We start from the raw sequence: 16375 nt of genomic DNA, 5'->3' as shown, positions 1-16375 counted from the left end.
CCCTTTTGACTTGATATCAGAGCCGAGATCCATTCGGACTCAGTTGTGCTATTCGGCTTCCGCTGCGAGAGAAAGGAAAAAAAAAAAATTTGTTTGCTTTTGATCTTTTGTCTCTCGGCCTTTTCTGGATTCGTTTGCTGGTTCCTTTGGTTCGTGGCTTCTCGGCATTTTTCTGGATTTGTTTACTGGTTACTTTGGTTTGTAGCTTTAATTGGTGGTCCCCACTAATTTTTGGCTTTGATTGTTGCTTCTTGTATTGATTGGTTGCTGGAGAAGAAAATCTTTAATAAAGCCAACAGCTTTGTTTCTTTGCATATTTGTTTCTTTGAATATTCATTGGTCAGTGCCTTTTGTTGCTACACTTGTTACCACTTTATTTAGCATTTGAGGAAGAAAGAGATGGTGGACTTGAAGATCACTGACGGGAAAAGTGAGTCTGGCGAGACAAGTTCTGTGGCTCGTGAAGTCGTAATTGTTCAGAATGTCACAGATAACTCAAGTTTTGGTGTCAAACTTGATGGTACCAATTATCAGTTATGGCAGAGACTTATGAAGATCCATATTCAGGGAATTGGAAAGTGGAGTTATGTTACCGGTAACGCAGTAAGACCTACTGCAGGTCTAAAAGCTGATGAATGGGATACGGCAAATACTAATGTGATGGGAATTCTTCTCAAAGCTATGACTCCGGAGGTGATGAGATTGTTTGCTAACTATGATTCTCCCAAAGCAATTTGGGATTCTGTTGCTGCTACATATTATGATGGGAGTGATTTTGCTCGTGTTCATGAATTGAATGTCAAAGCTTTCAAAATAACTCAGAGTGGACAGCCTGTTGCAACCTTTTATGCGAATTTGAAGACAATTTGGCAGGAGCTTGAACAGAGGAATCCTAATCCTATGACTTGTGAAGCGGATATTAATTCTTATCGGAATGAGCAGGACAAGATGCGTGTCCATATTTTTCTTGCTGGCCTGGACCCTCACTTTGAAGGGGCAAAGAATGAGTTATTGCGTCTTGCAACTCCACCTACGTTGGAGCAAGCTTTTGCTTATATCCGAAGAGATGAAGGTAACAAGGCTGCTGCTCAGAACCTCCATACTGAAATTTCTAGTTTAGCAATCCATGCTACATCCCCATGTACCCTAGTTCCATCTCAGAACCAGTATCCACCACGGACTCAGGGATATCAGCAGAATCAGAATTATAACCAAATGACTTGCAACTATTGCAAGGAAGCTGGACATTTCAAGAATCAATGCCCTAAGCTGCGAAGGTTTAATTACAGCAACTCTGGTTGGAAAGGAGGCAATAATACTGGAGGTCGTGGAGGACGCGGTGGTGGTCAAAGAGGCAAAGCTGCAATTCAATTAGTTGCAGAGCCTGACTTCTGTAGCATTGAGGGACAAGATCCCTCAAAGGGTAATGTTTCCTTGACTAAGGAAACTCGAGGTAAAATTGGCGTTGCTTTACATGTTTCTGACTTTACTGGTAGTGATACATGGATAATTGATTCTGGTGCGTCTGACCATATAACCTATGATAAGTCCTTCTTTATGTCTATGTCATCCCCCTCTATATCCCATGTTTCTAATGCGAATGGTGCATCTTTTCCGGTCTTAGGTATTGGGTCTATTCAGGTTACACCATCCATTGTATTGCATGATGTGCTTTATGTACCTTCGTTGTCTCATCATCTTTTATCTGTCTCCCAGTTGGGGTCACAAAATAAGTGCTCTGTAACCTTTTACCCAATGTATGTTGTTTTTCAGAATCTGTGTACCAGGGTGATCATGGGCAAGGGAGACCTGAGGGGAAGACTGTTTCACTTGGATTGCATGTACGCAGAGCCAACACAAGCACCGGAACCACCTTTGGCCCTGACATTGAATTCTGACCGATTGAGTGAACTGTGGTTGTGGCACCGGCGGTTGGGTCATCCATCTTTTGGAGTTATGAAGAAGTCCATGCCTTCATTGTTTTTGGGAGTTAGTGAGTCTAGCCTACATTGTGAAACTTGTGCTTTGGCTAAGAGTCATAGGTCTACTTATCCTTCAAGTTTTCATTATAGTACTATGCCTTTTGAGTTAATTCATTCAGATGTGTGGGGTCCTTCTAAACATTCTACCCTTTCTGGAATGCGATATTTCGTGTTATTCATTGATGACTTTACTCGATTATCTTGGGTTGTTTTACTTAAGTCCAAAGATTCTGTTTTCTCTGCTTTTACAGCCTTCCATAATCTTATTTGTACTCAATATGATGCTCATGTTAAGGTTTTTCGTTCCGATAACGGGGGTGAGTTTGTCAATCATTCTTTTCATGATTATTTCCACCACCATGGCATAATCCATCAAACCTCATGTCCACAAACTCCAGAGCAAAATGGGGTGTCTGAACGGAAAAATCGCCATCTTCTGGACATGGCTCGGTCTCTTCTACTTAGTGCTAACATGCCTAAGTATCTTTGGGGAGAGGCCGTCTTGTGTGCTTCTCATCTTATCAATCGCCTTTCGTCTACCACTCTTCAAGGTCGTGTCCCACTTGAGGTTTTATCTCACTACGTTTCTATTCCATCATCTAACACCCTTCCTGCTCGTGTCTTTGGTTGTGTTGCTTATGTTCATCTATATAAGAATCAGAGGACAAAATTGGATGCTAGAGCCCTTAAGTGTGTGTTTGTGGGGTATGGTTCTCATCAAAAAGGCTACAAATTTTATCATCCCCAATCCCAAAAATTTTATGTCACGATGGACGTTACGTTCAATGAAGATGCCTGTTATTTTTCCCCTCCTGTGACTCATCGTCAGGGGGAGCAGCCTTGTTACTATGAAGATTTGTTCAGTGGGCAAGATGGGAGGACAGAGTTCTCTAGCCTGGAGTATTTGGGAACAGACCGTGACCAAGAGACTTTGGGGGGAACTGAACGTGACAAAGAGGGTGTGATGGGTCCCACCTCCAAGGATAGCTGCCCATTGATTGGTTCCCCCTCCAACACACACAGTGCCTCGCTCCAACAGGAGCCTAACACCTCCGGCCACCGCATCACACAGAACGATCGGGAATCCGGTCCTCCGATCCACAACGGGTCTGCTTTGGACCTCACTACCCGGGAGCGGCACGTTGGGTCTCCTGGAGATGCGCCGGCGGTGGATATCGGATCGCTTGGAGATGGGCCGGCGATGGGTATCGGGTCGGCCGGAGATGGGCATTGGGCACGAACGTTCGCGTCAGGTGTTGGGTCGCCCGGAGATGAGGATCGGGCCCTGGGGGGATCGGCGTGCGATAGGCATCGGGAACGGAGCTGCAGCAGTTCGCTTCCAACAACCGTCGGCGATGATTCAGCAGTTCCGGCCGGAGATGATTCAGTTGCTTTGAACAGTCTCCCTTCTCCCTCAGAGGTCTCACATGCCCCAACATCACCTGAGGTACGTTCTCCTCCTTTTTTGGCTAATCCATCTTCTGTCTCAGAGTGTGTTCCCACCACACATATGCCTAGTCGGTCAAACCGTGGTCAGCCCCCCAAACGCTATGAACCCACACTTAATGCAAAAGCTAAATACCCTGTTGCTAATTATGTGTCAACCCATAGGCTGTCTAAACCTTATGTTGCCTTTATGAATCAATTATCTTCTGTGTCTCTTCCTAGTAAAGTGCAGGATGCAATGCGGGATGCGAAGTGGATGCAAGCAATGACAGTCGAAATGGATGCTCTTGAGAAGAATTGTACGTGGGAATTAGTATCCTTACCACCTGGAAAGAAGACGGTTGGTTGTCGGTGGGTGTTTACCGTGAAGCACAATTCGGATGGATCGGTGGACAGGTACAAGGCTAGATTAGTAGCTAAAGGCTATACTCAGAAGTATGGGGTGGATTATGAGACGTTTGCACCAGTGGATAAAATTAATACAATTCGGGTACTTCTTTCGTTAGCTGCTAATCTTGATTGGCCTTTGCAACAGTTTGATGTTAAGAATGCATTCTTGCATGGTGATCTGCATGAAGAGGTTTATATGGATTTGCCTCCTGGCTATGGTAATTCCACTAAAGAGCAAGTGGTGTGCAAATTGAAGAAGTCTCTTTATGGTCTGAAGCAGTCTCCCAGAGCTTGGTTTGGCCGGTTTACCAAGTTCATGAAGAAAATTGGGTACCGGCAGAGCAATTCCGATCACACCTTGTTCCTCAAACATCAGTATGGTAAAGTGACTGCCTTGATTATTTATGTTGATGACATGGTTGTGACAGGTGATGACTTGGAGGAGATTCAAAAGTTACAAGGTCAATTATCTTCTGAATTTGAGATGAAAGAGTTAGGTAACTTGAAATATTTCTTGGGAATTGAAGTTGCTCGTGGGAAGGACTGTATTGTGTTGAGTCAAAGAAAGTATGTTCTAGACTTGCTGGCAGAAACAGGTATGCTTGACTGTCAACTTGTCGATACTCCTATCGAGCAGAACCATCGATTAGCAGAGTATTTGGATCAAGTACCTACAAATAAAGCGAGATACCAGAGGTTAGTCGGACGGTTGATTTATTTATCTCACACTAGACCGGATTTAGCTTATGCAGTTAGTGTGGTGAGTCAGTTTATGCATAATCCTAGTGAGGCTCATATGGGTGCTGTATTTCGTATTTTGAGGTATTTAAAGTCTGCTCCAGGGAAGGGGTTAATTTTTTCAAAACACGGTCACCTAGATACTTATGGAACACAGATGCAGATTGGGCAGGAAATATTACAGATCGCAGGTCTACTTCAGGCTACTTCACATTTGTAAGTGGTAACTTGGTTACGTGGAAGAGCAAGAAACAAAAGGTGGTGGCTCGTTCTAGTGCAGAAGCAGAGTATCGAGGAATGGCCCGAGGTCTTTGTGAGATGTTGTGGTTGAGAAATTTGTTGAGAGATTTAGGGTTCAAGCAGAACACGGCTATGCCACTTTATTGTGATAATAAGGCTGCAATTGAAATTGGTCACAACCCTGTTCAGCATGATCGTACTAAACATGTGGAGGTAGATCGGCATTTCATTAAAGAAAACCTTGATAGAAAGGTCATTTTGTTTCCTTTCGTTCCTACTGAAGAACAGTTGGCAGATATTCTCACAAAGGCTCTCTCAAGTAAAGTTTTTTATGACTCACTCGACAAGTTGGGCATCCGTGATCTGTATGCACCAACTTGAGGGGGAGTGTTGGCACGAGTCATACCTTGTATTATTAGGGTTGTATATCTTGTGTATTATTAGGAATATTCTCTTCTATTTTGTTTCCTAATAGGACACGTTGTATCTTGTATATATATACTCCATTCTTGGAGAAGGTTTAACACACAAATATTAGAAAACCCCAAATCATTGTGTTTCTTGGTCCCTTTTGACTACTTCTACCAAATTTTGGAATAGGTATGAATCATGTCTCTGTTCTCTTCTTTATTGGGTCTGAATCCCCCTCAACCAAAATTACTTCTCTCTCCTTGAGATATGGTAAAACCGTAAAAACTGAAGGTATGAATAACAATTAATTAGAAAAGTAGAGATTGTTTGCGCCTACACACATAGGCTGGTAGGTGTATGTCTAGGTTTTCAAAGTTGATGTCTTTTGCAGCTTTCCAATATAAATTGATAGGATGGTAAACCGAAAGGAAAGGAAAATCAACAATAATAATAGTTTGAACTTTGAAGAAAAATTATTCGAAACACACAACAACTTCACCTTTCATCCTACTAATGTTTGCACAGAAGCTATTAAATCTTGTTCTCAATCTACCTAAGGATCAAAAAGCCTAGCTCATATATGTGCTCGGTACCCACATATTTTCTTGCTTAAAAGAAGTTGATCCTAGGAACTCCAAACAGCCATTCTGCAGGGAATGAAGATCGAGGAGCGGATATTAACATTTTAAAGACCCTAGCTCTACGAATCTCTCATACACACTAGTGTTTTGCACTTTCAGATTATTCACCGGCTAGCAGTGTTCATTAGCAAATATATCAGAGTAGACTTGGACATCTGAGGTTCCTTTTCCAGAACAGCAATCACATCCTTGACAGATATACTACGAGTACTAGCCACCTTTGTTTGAGGCATCATCATAACTTGGGCATTCCTCCCATACTTTCCAACAGCACTCCCAGCTGCAGACACCAAAGCTTCTACACCGGCCCTTTTCTCCGCTTCTACATTGCCATTCATTGTTCTTCCAACAGTTGATGTAGCCTGGGGGTTTACATCTTTTCCTCGACGCTTCCGGCTCCTCTAAAGTGAGGAGAGTGTGAATTTACTTCAATTTCATAAAATTTGAACTCTCTATCTAATCTAAGGGTTCTGACAATTGACACATCACTCTTCCATCAATTTTTTATTTTTTGTCTAAACTTCAGTTAACTTGCCGTTAACTCTAGCAAAAAAAAAAAAAAGAGTTAAACCCCTTCACGTACTGTCTTTCTCCTATGCATAGTCATTCCATGATTAGTGCGCAGTAATGGAAGCAAAGAGAAATAGAAAATGAAGTGTAAAGATGGAACTTGATGCAGAGAATTGACATCAATTATTTCCCTGGCTATACAAAACTGCCAGATTAGAATACTATGGGTGCGTTTGGGGGGGCTTTTTTGCTCCCCTGCTTATAAGCACCTGACCTGGAGGTGTTTGGTAAACCTGCTCTTGCCCTGCTTTTGACAGAAGCCCCTGCTTCTTTTGGTCGAAAAGCCGAAGCCAGCACCCCCATGCTTTTAGAAGCAGGCCTGGCTTTTTTCACTGTAGCGGTAGTTACTGTAGTTTAATGAAATTTTCAAAATACCGGGTTGTGTCCTCTCTTGCTTTCAGCAATTACACCACAATGCCATCCTTCTCTTCCGTGTTGAAAAGTGAAGCCCCCAGCGCCTCGCAGTGAACACGCACAATTGCATCTCGCTGACTGCCTCCTCTCCATTCGTGTTCGAAGCCTCAATCCAATCTCCAGATTTTCATACCAGCCTCTGAAAATCGAAAGCTTTCCAGGTATTAACAACTCTTCCCTTTTCCATTTCAGTTCCTATGTCATCTTTCATTTCTCAATCTATGATTCCCTATCTGGGTTCTTCTTTGATTCGCTTAATGCTCATCTGGGTCATGCTTCTATATTCAAATCCTTGTTTGCAATTTTCATTGACTAAGCTTGATGGTTTACAAGTTCACAGTTTCAACCAAGAAGCTGATTACTAGAATCTTGTTTGTCAAGAGGTGCTCGCCTCTTGTTTCCTTTGTTTGTCTTTTCAATTACCAATTATCTAGCTGCTACTTTGTTTCTGTATTGCTATGTGACATTGGGTTTCTGGGCTTAGACGAAGTGCATGTTTGATCTAGGATTTTGGTTGTTTTTTTTTTTTTTTCAAATTTTGCTAGCTACAGATTGCTTGGTTTTCTAATGTTGGAAGAAATGAGTTTTTTCTTTGACAAGCATACAACAGTAGAGTTTTGAATTGCTTTAGAAGAGTTGTTTCTGGAATTTGATCTCATTAGTGAGCTGCTGAAAATGTAATTGATCTTTAAACTGTTCTTAGAACTAACAACTCAACCGCTTTCTTTTTCAGTTTTTCTTCCATATCTGTTTGCAGATATTAAGGTTGGTTTGCTGTCTTTGATTGTCTGGTTATTAGTTTCATTTTCAATTATCTGGGTGAGCAGGAAAACACTGTTTGAAAACACTTATCACAAAACAATGAAACATACTACTCTTTAATCATGTATACAGAAAGATGTATAATGATGAAGGTCATGATACAAGTGCATGTTCAGCTCAATTACATGGGTGGCCTTTGAGATGGAATTTGGTCATTTTGTTTGTTTATTGGTTCATGACAAACACACTAGTAGCTATTCTATAGGCGTTCTTTGAATTTTGAATGTCAAGGTCTTGAGTTCTATTTGGTGGGATTGTTTTGGTTCCAATCTTTATTATGTGAAATAAAATTTTCCTGGATAGAAAGTAGTCCACAGAAAACTATATGACCTTGCTCTTTGTCAGCCCTCAATGAAAGCATACTGGTGCTTTTGGCAAGTTAATGAATCAGACTCTTCTATAGGATAGTCAATAGCAGACCTTCAATGTCATGAGATAGTTAACTGTACTTCTAGTTGATCTTTTATATATGCTATATGAACATCCTAACTTCTGGGTAATGCCAAATCAGAATTCGTATTAAATGTTTGTCGCAATAGTGAAAATATACTTATGGCTGTAATTTATACTTGTGTTTCAATGGAACTTCATTGCATTTGCCAAAATACTTTTTGGTGTAAGTACAATTTTGAAGGACTCTCTTTGACATCCCCTTACCATGCATGCTGCTTTGCTTTTTTCATTTTCTCCAAGGCAAGCAATGCATTTTATTTGTATCTGTTAATACTTGATACTGGTGTGATTCCGTGTGACAGCTTTTGAGAATTGAGCACATATTGTTAAATTCTGTAAAGGTCTACGTCTGAATGGCAATTATCTGGAACTTGGGTTTTCTAACTGCCTTAACATCCAATTAGGGTTTTCATGATTTCTCATGTCATGCTAACTTTCACTTCATCTTTCAGGCTTCTGGGACATGTATGATCCAGAGGGCTACTCTCTTTGATTTTGCTATTACAAATACAATGATGCATGAGAATACAGTCTCATTCGTGACTTTGATTTTGCTATTACAAATACAATGATGCATGAGAATACAGTCTCCTTTCAAGGTGGAGGGATTGTGGCTGTTCCGTGGGCAAGAGGTTCCCCAGGTCATAATTGATGAATGTTATGATATGAACTGTATGATTAGCATAAGGTTGATATCACTGATGAGGATCAAAAGGAGCGCGTGAACCAGATGATTAAAGATCAGGAGCCTTTTGAGGGGGAGGCCTTGTTGGATGCCAAATGCTTCAAATGATGAGACAAAGGTGTTCGAAGAGGTAGCTGTAATGTTTCAGGGGTTTCTTTAGAGGATCGTTCATTCTGGTTGATTGTGTTTCAACATTATCTTTTGCTTCTCCTAGCACTCTAATTTATGACATTGATAGGATATGACACAATGTTGTCTGTTATATTAGGAATATCAATTGAATTACATGGTGATGAAGTTAACATTTAATTGCAAGTTATATTACATTTGTTCAAACATGTATGTTGGTGAAATTTTGAATATCACAATTTCTCAATTTCTTACAATTTCATACAATATGCACTCTGACCACAAGTGAAATGTTAATTGCTTTTGACTCCTGGGAGGCTTCACTATATGTTGGGTTGGGTTGGGTTATCAATTGCCTATGTAAGACTTCATGGTGGGCAATCAAATTGGCCATCTAATATATTTGTATAAGTTATTTTTAAAATTGTCCAATATTAATCATATACTTACCATAATTTATAAAAATTGAAAGTAGACAAAAATGAATAAGGACATAATAAAGACAAAAACATTTGATCAACATTGTATTACCAAACAATCCATGCAAAATAATCTCTCATGTCTAATTTGGTCATTTCACAAACAAAAAGCACAAGCCAGTTTGAGTTTACCAAACACTTTGCCACTGCTTTTTGTCACTGACAGCACTAAAAAAAAGCCAGTTTACCAAACACTCAGCTGCTTTGCTTTTCAGCTACTTTTTCTCAGAAATAAGCAGAAGCCAGCTTTTCTGAAAAGCACAGCCATACCAAACACACCCTATATTGACCGATTTCTTTTGCAATATACTTTAAAAGAAAGAAGAAGACGGGTTGGAGAAGACTGGTTTGGAGAGCTATGAGGCCCTTTGTTGTGACAAGGAACTCTAAGCAATTATGGGGATGACGGTGCTGTTCTTGACATAGAAGAGGCGAACCCAATTCAAGTCTAGAAGGCCTTGTGGCTGTGGCTACTTTCGATGGCCGGTAATAGGCGATTGGAATTTGCTTAATCAGCTTGGCCATTTTGTTCATCTGTACGTGGACAAAAATAAGTTGGGCATTAGGTTTAGATAGCAGTTGGGTTACAGTGCTGAAATGATTCTTGGTTTTAGTTTAACTTCTCAACAACAAGTTGATCATGTATATTCCACCCACCAATGCCTCCAGAAGGTACTTATCGAAATACTCTGCTGAAGTTTTAGCCTTTTAGGAAAGTCAAGTTGTAATCTGAGGCTATGAAATCTGTTCTTTCGTAGAAATTGTTCTAGTTTGTGCCATAGGCACCTATAGTGAATGAATTATGGCCATTTTGTTAATTGAAAAAAAAAAAAAAAAAAATCTTGATGCATAGGAAAAAGTAACACGACGAGAAAACCCTAATTTTTTTTTAGAGTTAACGGTAAGTTAACTGGAGTTTAGACAAAATAATCAAAAATTGGTGGAAGAATGATGTGTCAATTGTCAGGATCCTTAGATTAGATAGAGAGTTCAGATTTTATGAAATTGAAGTAAATTCACACTTTCCTCACTTTAGAGGAGCCGGATCCACTAAGGAACTCCAATTCAAACATTCGAATTTCTTTGACATGTTTCCAGGAGTCCAAGAATGGTGCAATCACTCCTTTCAATATTACTTTCAAGTCAGAATCTTGTATTCTGATCATTCTCAATGGCTTCATAACAGAAAATTAAATAAACAAATACGAAGTCATCTGAAATACTGAGCAATCCACTAAGATTAAGCACTTTCTGTGCAGCTCTTACACGAAGTTAATTGCTTTTACATTTTAACATGAAGTATAGACAATTAGCAAAGCCTTTCTGTCATGGTTCCATACTGAACCATGTACTTTTGATAAACAGGGTCAACCTTTTGGTGAATTGGTCATTGTTTGATCAAGGCACTCTTTTGGGTAAATTACGAAAACAAAGTCTTACAAACTTGACCTTTTACCATAAACTAGCTAATATTAATAAATACATTGAAACCAGTATGGCATATTGATCTGTGTGACAAGAATAGCAGTATATACTTTTGAAAGGTTTAGCACTAGACAACTTTATCCATGAGTCTGCCATCATCATCTTTGAAAGTTCTTTCATTTGATAACTTTTTCCTTTAAAGAATAGGTCCAAACTTGTATTTTGAGTTACCTCAAAATACATGGACTGGAGAGAACTCCATCATTTATGTTTAACTTATAAATCTCCTTCTTATCAATTCTTCTTAAAGTCCTTCTGAGTTATTATGATAAACAACCTTCTTAAAATCCTGATCATCCTTCAACCCTTTTCTTTTGTAATGAAGTGACCCATCTCATCAATTTTCAGTGAGTCAATGCCTGTTACCAAACTCCAATATGAGAACAAAGGGATTACAGCAGTATGGATTGTATGTTTGCCTCAGCCATACCACACCAAAATAGGGAAACCTCCTTTGATTGTGCAGCATCAACATCTTTAACTTGTTCCTTCAACTTCTCATGTACAGCTTCACACAGACAGACACATGCAACAGCATCTTTGTCAGAGAATATGAAAGATTAAACATGGAAACAACTATATGGAAGGACAGATGAAAAGAAGTCATGCTTGAGCAAGTTACCTTCTAAACGGGAAAGAAGATGAGATTGAATGTATTTTCCATTAATCTTTCTTGAACCAACTGGAAGGACAGATTTTGCGTTTTCTTCTGCCAATTTCACCAAAGCCTGCCATCATAACATGATGCATGAAAACATAACCTTTAACATCAGCCATTTGATCTACAATGTATTTCAAGTGCAGGACTTCCTTTAATCTTCTCAACGCCCTCCACAATGTTTTCCAATGAAAGTATTCTATGAGTGTAAGTTGGTCCATATGGGACTTTTTGGTTGGCCCAAGGAAAAAAAAAAGATGGAAGTAAAACTAAGGAAAGTAACTACGCTTCTTTTTTCTTTTTCTTTTGCAAGTTTGCATACCAAAATAGTTATGCCCCACAGGGCAAGAGACTTTAAACTTCCTTAGAAATCCCATCCTCCTTATTTGACAGAAATTCTGGACCAGAATCATTAACTTAGAAGAACAATGAAAGTAAACATAATAGTGAATCACTTCCCTGCACCTTCTAGCTAAGCAAACAACAAAACTTAGATATTTCAGGATTCCTTTTCCTGCTTTCCAAACACAACCATGACAAGTAGTCTTCTGCACTTTTATTTTCCTACTCACTTTTTTAAGAAATATATCTTCCCATAACTTTCGAGACGACCAAATACTAGTTTGTTATCTTAAAATAATTAGCTTGTTTCTCATAGGTCTGATTGACCCAAATTATTTGTCTACCAGGCCACCAATCTTGATCCTATTTATTTCCATCTCATGTTGATGCATCTCTAGTCAACTGTTCGTTGCTACAACAAGTTAGGAAGCAGCTTACACTTCTCTCTCATACCAGTTTAAATCTCAAAAGACTTTTTCTGTACCACAAAATGCTAGAACCTCCAGACCTTCTAATTCTGACATATCTAATAAGATACTTTTACACAACTTTGAAGAATATCTGGCATCTCAAAGCAGAGTGGCTGTGGGACAAAGTTACCTGAGCTTGTTGCCCTATGGGTCTATGATGGGAGTGCTATTAGTAACAGTTAACATAGTGGTTAAATATCACGACATAGACAACCTATGTTTTGATATAGAAAGGTTAAAATAAAAAAAAATTACTAGTTTAAGAATTGTTTAGCCAAGACCAGTGCTGAGTCCAAGCAATTACAGACATCTAAGTAAATGTGCTCACAACGGGATATGAGTAAAGCAAGATCAAAATCAAGATGATAATTATTTGCTCCTTCCAAAATGGCCCTTGAACTAGATCCATTATTGCTAAAAAAAAAGGATTTGTTATCATGTTAAAACTACCAAACATTGAAGCAAGAATCCTCATTTCTTGGGACATAGATTAGTCACATGTCATAGAAGCATTGATCTCTTGGGACTTCAATTAGTCACATCTGATAACATTATAATCATGCAATAATTTCAGACAGCAGTCAATTGTAAAATGTCTAACCTGAATAAAGTTCCATGACAGCAAGTTCGCTTTTGAAGTTAATTAATGCATCCTCCCTTATATGCAACTGCACAGACAAGAAATCAAAAAATAACACGCGTTAAATGGTGCCTATTGAAGCATAGTCTCTTTATTTGGAAAATGAATAAATGCTAACTTTAGCACTCCTAGAACTCTAGAAATCCACTTGCGTGTTTGTTATATAGTATATACAAACCTGTCTTTTCAGGAATCAGTTTTGTTGATTGGCTTCACTTAGTTTTTTAATGAGCATTGTTCTTTCAGAATCAGCGAGTAGGGACACAACTGTAATATGAGTTAGTTCTAGAGATCTTAAAAACTAATATGTTAGTCAAAAAGATTGTGTTGTATCAAAAGTTCAAAACTAATCAAATCGATGTTACCAATAATCATCAGTATCAGAGTGCAGGCTAAGAGTCAAAGGCCACATAATAAACAACATAAAATATAATACATGCAGTAGCATTGGATGATGCAGATCAAAAAACTAGGAACTAATATGTTACTTCAGTGTTATATTAGGAACCAATGCAATCGATGTCAGGGATTGTCATTAGTATTGGAGCTGCAGCTAAATGGTCATTAATATCCTACAAGAGTTATAATATTCCTTCATCTGGTCACTCACATCTACTGAAACAATTCAACTTAAGACAACATTTGCAAAATATGAAGAAAAAGAAGTGAGAATTTATCTGGAGTGAGAACTTATCATTTATTCAATAGTTCACATAAATTCTTTTGAGGGAGAGAGAAAAAAAAAAATTAAAAAAGAAGAAGAAGGAAGAACTCTTGCTTGACACCCATAATTGTTCTGTCCCTTTACTTTACATTCACAGTAGACCCAGAACACAGCAACAATTACAGTAAGTGAAGCACAACTTAGATTCTCTATATAAAGAGCAGTTCAAAGAAAAATGTAATGTTAAGAAACTCTCTTCACCCACAGATACTCAACTCTATCCACATTTTATATTTTGAAAATCAACTCATTAAAAATTGAGTTAACTAACAATGACAATCTTTGTGAGTATTTAAGGTATATAGTTAAATACACCTTTTCAATCGTGTCGTGAATTTCAGGAAATGATAAGCCATTTTTGCTTTAGCAAAAAAGGTCTTTGTTTTCATATACTTTGACAGAAGGTTTGAACCATGAAAACAGCATCTGACCAAAACTGGGACATATTTTGTGTCTTAAGCAAGCTCTATCCTCGCAATCAAGGTAATACAAAGTTCTATGGGAAAACAAGCCTTAAAAAAAAAATGCACTGATAAGTGAAGAATGAATTAGGACTAAATTATGTCAAACTTTAACAACTAAGCTAAGCTGCAAACTGCCACTTCAGTTTCTTCAAGACCAATCAAAATTGTTACGAGTCTGAGTCCACATTGTGAACAACTCAGAGTTCAGACCAAACTTTAAAACGTTTCTGTGTCTACTATATAATAGCACCATATGAGAATGCTTAATAAGCCAAAGGGTAGCCAGGAATGAGACACAAAGGGAAAAGGAACTCCATGCATTTGAATTTTGTCAAGGATCTTTTTTTAGTAAATTGTTCTGACGAGTTCCAAGATCCATTACCATAGTTTATTCCAATTTCTAGATTTCATCAAACCATTTGAAAAAGATAGATTTAAGACATTGGAGAGTATAAGTATGGAAAGAAAAATGTCAACTTCACTTTGTAATTGAATTTACAGTGTACAACATATTAGTGCATGATTATACCTCATTACTTCTTAAAGGTTGAGCAAGAAGCTCCTGCCCTGAATCTTTAAGTTCATCATTGCTACCATGAGCTTCTGCTGGTACTGATGAAGATTCCTCCAAACTAGTGGGAATTGAATATCTTCTCCACAAGACATGATTCAGGGAATGCTTCCCGGTGAACACTTGAAAATTTATCAACCTCTAAAAGCCCAACTTAAATTTCCAACTATTCACAGTATATGGAGGTAGGTGGATGTTTTTCCAATCCAATTTTCTTGAATTTTTGCTCGACAACCACAACACTTGTTTGTCAAGGCAACACCTATCCGGACAATCAAAGAAATAAAAATAAAATTCACAAATGCTTAACTACAACAGTAATTCAGTGAAATTGGAAAGACTAGAAATCGAGATTATGTTATTATATTCAGCAATGCTAAACTAAGCAGATTTGCAGTTTAAGAGATAAAGATGGAGAATTCATAGGTTCATGCCATGAAAGTTGGTAAAAGTAAAACACTTTTTGCTGAAATGGAGGAATCAACTGGAATTATGTATAAATGTGAAGAAAGCTAACCTCGTACTCCTGCAAAATAGAGGGCAAGAAAGCTAACCTATGTCCATGTTGATAGATTAGTACTCCTGCAAAATAGAGGGCAAGAAAAGGATCACAATTCTAACTCCCACCCACCAATAGTTACTCCACAACCAAGTTCAACAAAGAATCATCCATCATCAATAAGAAAACTATAACTGGTAAAACCTCCAATATTGTCAGTGGTGGAGAAATTTGTGAATTTTGAACCTTTGTTTATTTACTTTCCTCTCAAATGGAACCAATTATGGTAATAACTTTAACAGCATAATCCAACCCCACAACACATCAAGTAGGGTTCTTATTCAGAAAATGATAGATACAAAATTCCAAATACTTTCAATTTCCATATTGATGAACACCCAGAAACAAAAAATGGTTCTTTTTCATGAATTGAGATTAAACCCATTAATTCAAACAGAAAATTAATAAAGAAAAGGACTTACTGAGAGATAGTCCCAACTCTCAACGCAGCAGGGCAGCTCAGAGAGAGAAGGTGCCTATCGTCTAGTGATGTGGAGCAGCGTAGCCGTGTATGCCAAACTAAATGAAGGAATATATGAGGCCAATGAAATGATGGCTTAGTTTGGGATTGATTCCTGGAGTGCTTTTGGGATTGCTTCTGCTTTTGGGCCAAGAGCATGGTGTTTGGTAAAATCTTTGAAAGCTGCTTTTGGTTGGAATTGCTTCTCTGTAAAGCCGAAATTGAGAAGCTACAATTTGTAGCTTTTAAAAACTGCTTTGGGAAAATACGGAGGAGCTCTCCACTGTTGTTTAATGAAATTGGACTTCCTGCCAATTCTGTCCTCCTCATCTCTCTTTGCCGTCATTATCATTATCATTCCACATCTCCTCCTTCCTCTTCTTCGGTGCCTGGTTCTCCATCCTCTTCTCTCAGATCACCTTCTTCTTCAGCTCGTCGCTGTTGACGTCCTTCAATTCCTGGATTCTCGCCGGCCTCGCCTCCTTCCTCTGCACAGACTTTGGGTCTTCTGGGTTATGCTTCTTCTCTGCAGATAGTTAAAGTCCCTGAATTCGATTCAGATAAAACTCCTAATCTCCAACCCATGTGGGTCTTCTTCCTCA

This window comes from Rosa chinensis, chromosome 1 (genome assembly GCF_002994745.2).
Source record: "Rosa chinensis cultivar Old Blush chromosome 1, RchiOBHm-V2, whole genome shotgun sequence".
NCBI lineage: Eukaryota > Viridiplantae > Streptophyta > Magnoliopsida > Rosales > Rosaceae > Rosa > Rosa chinensis.
Note: the sequence above shows the minus strand (reverse complement) of the source record.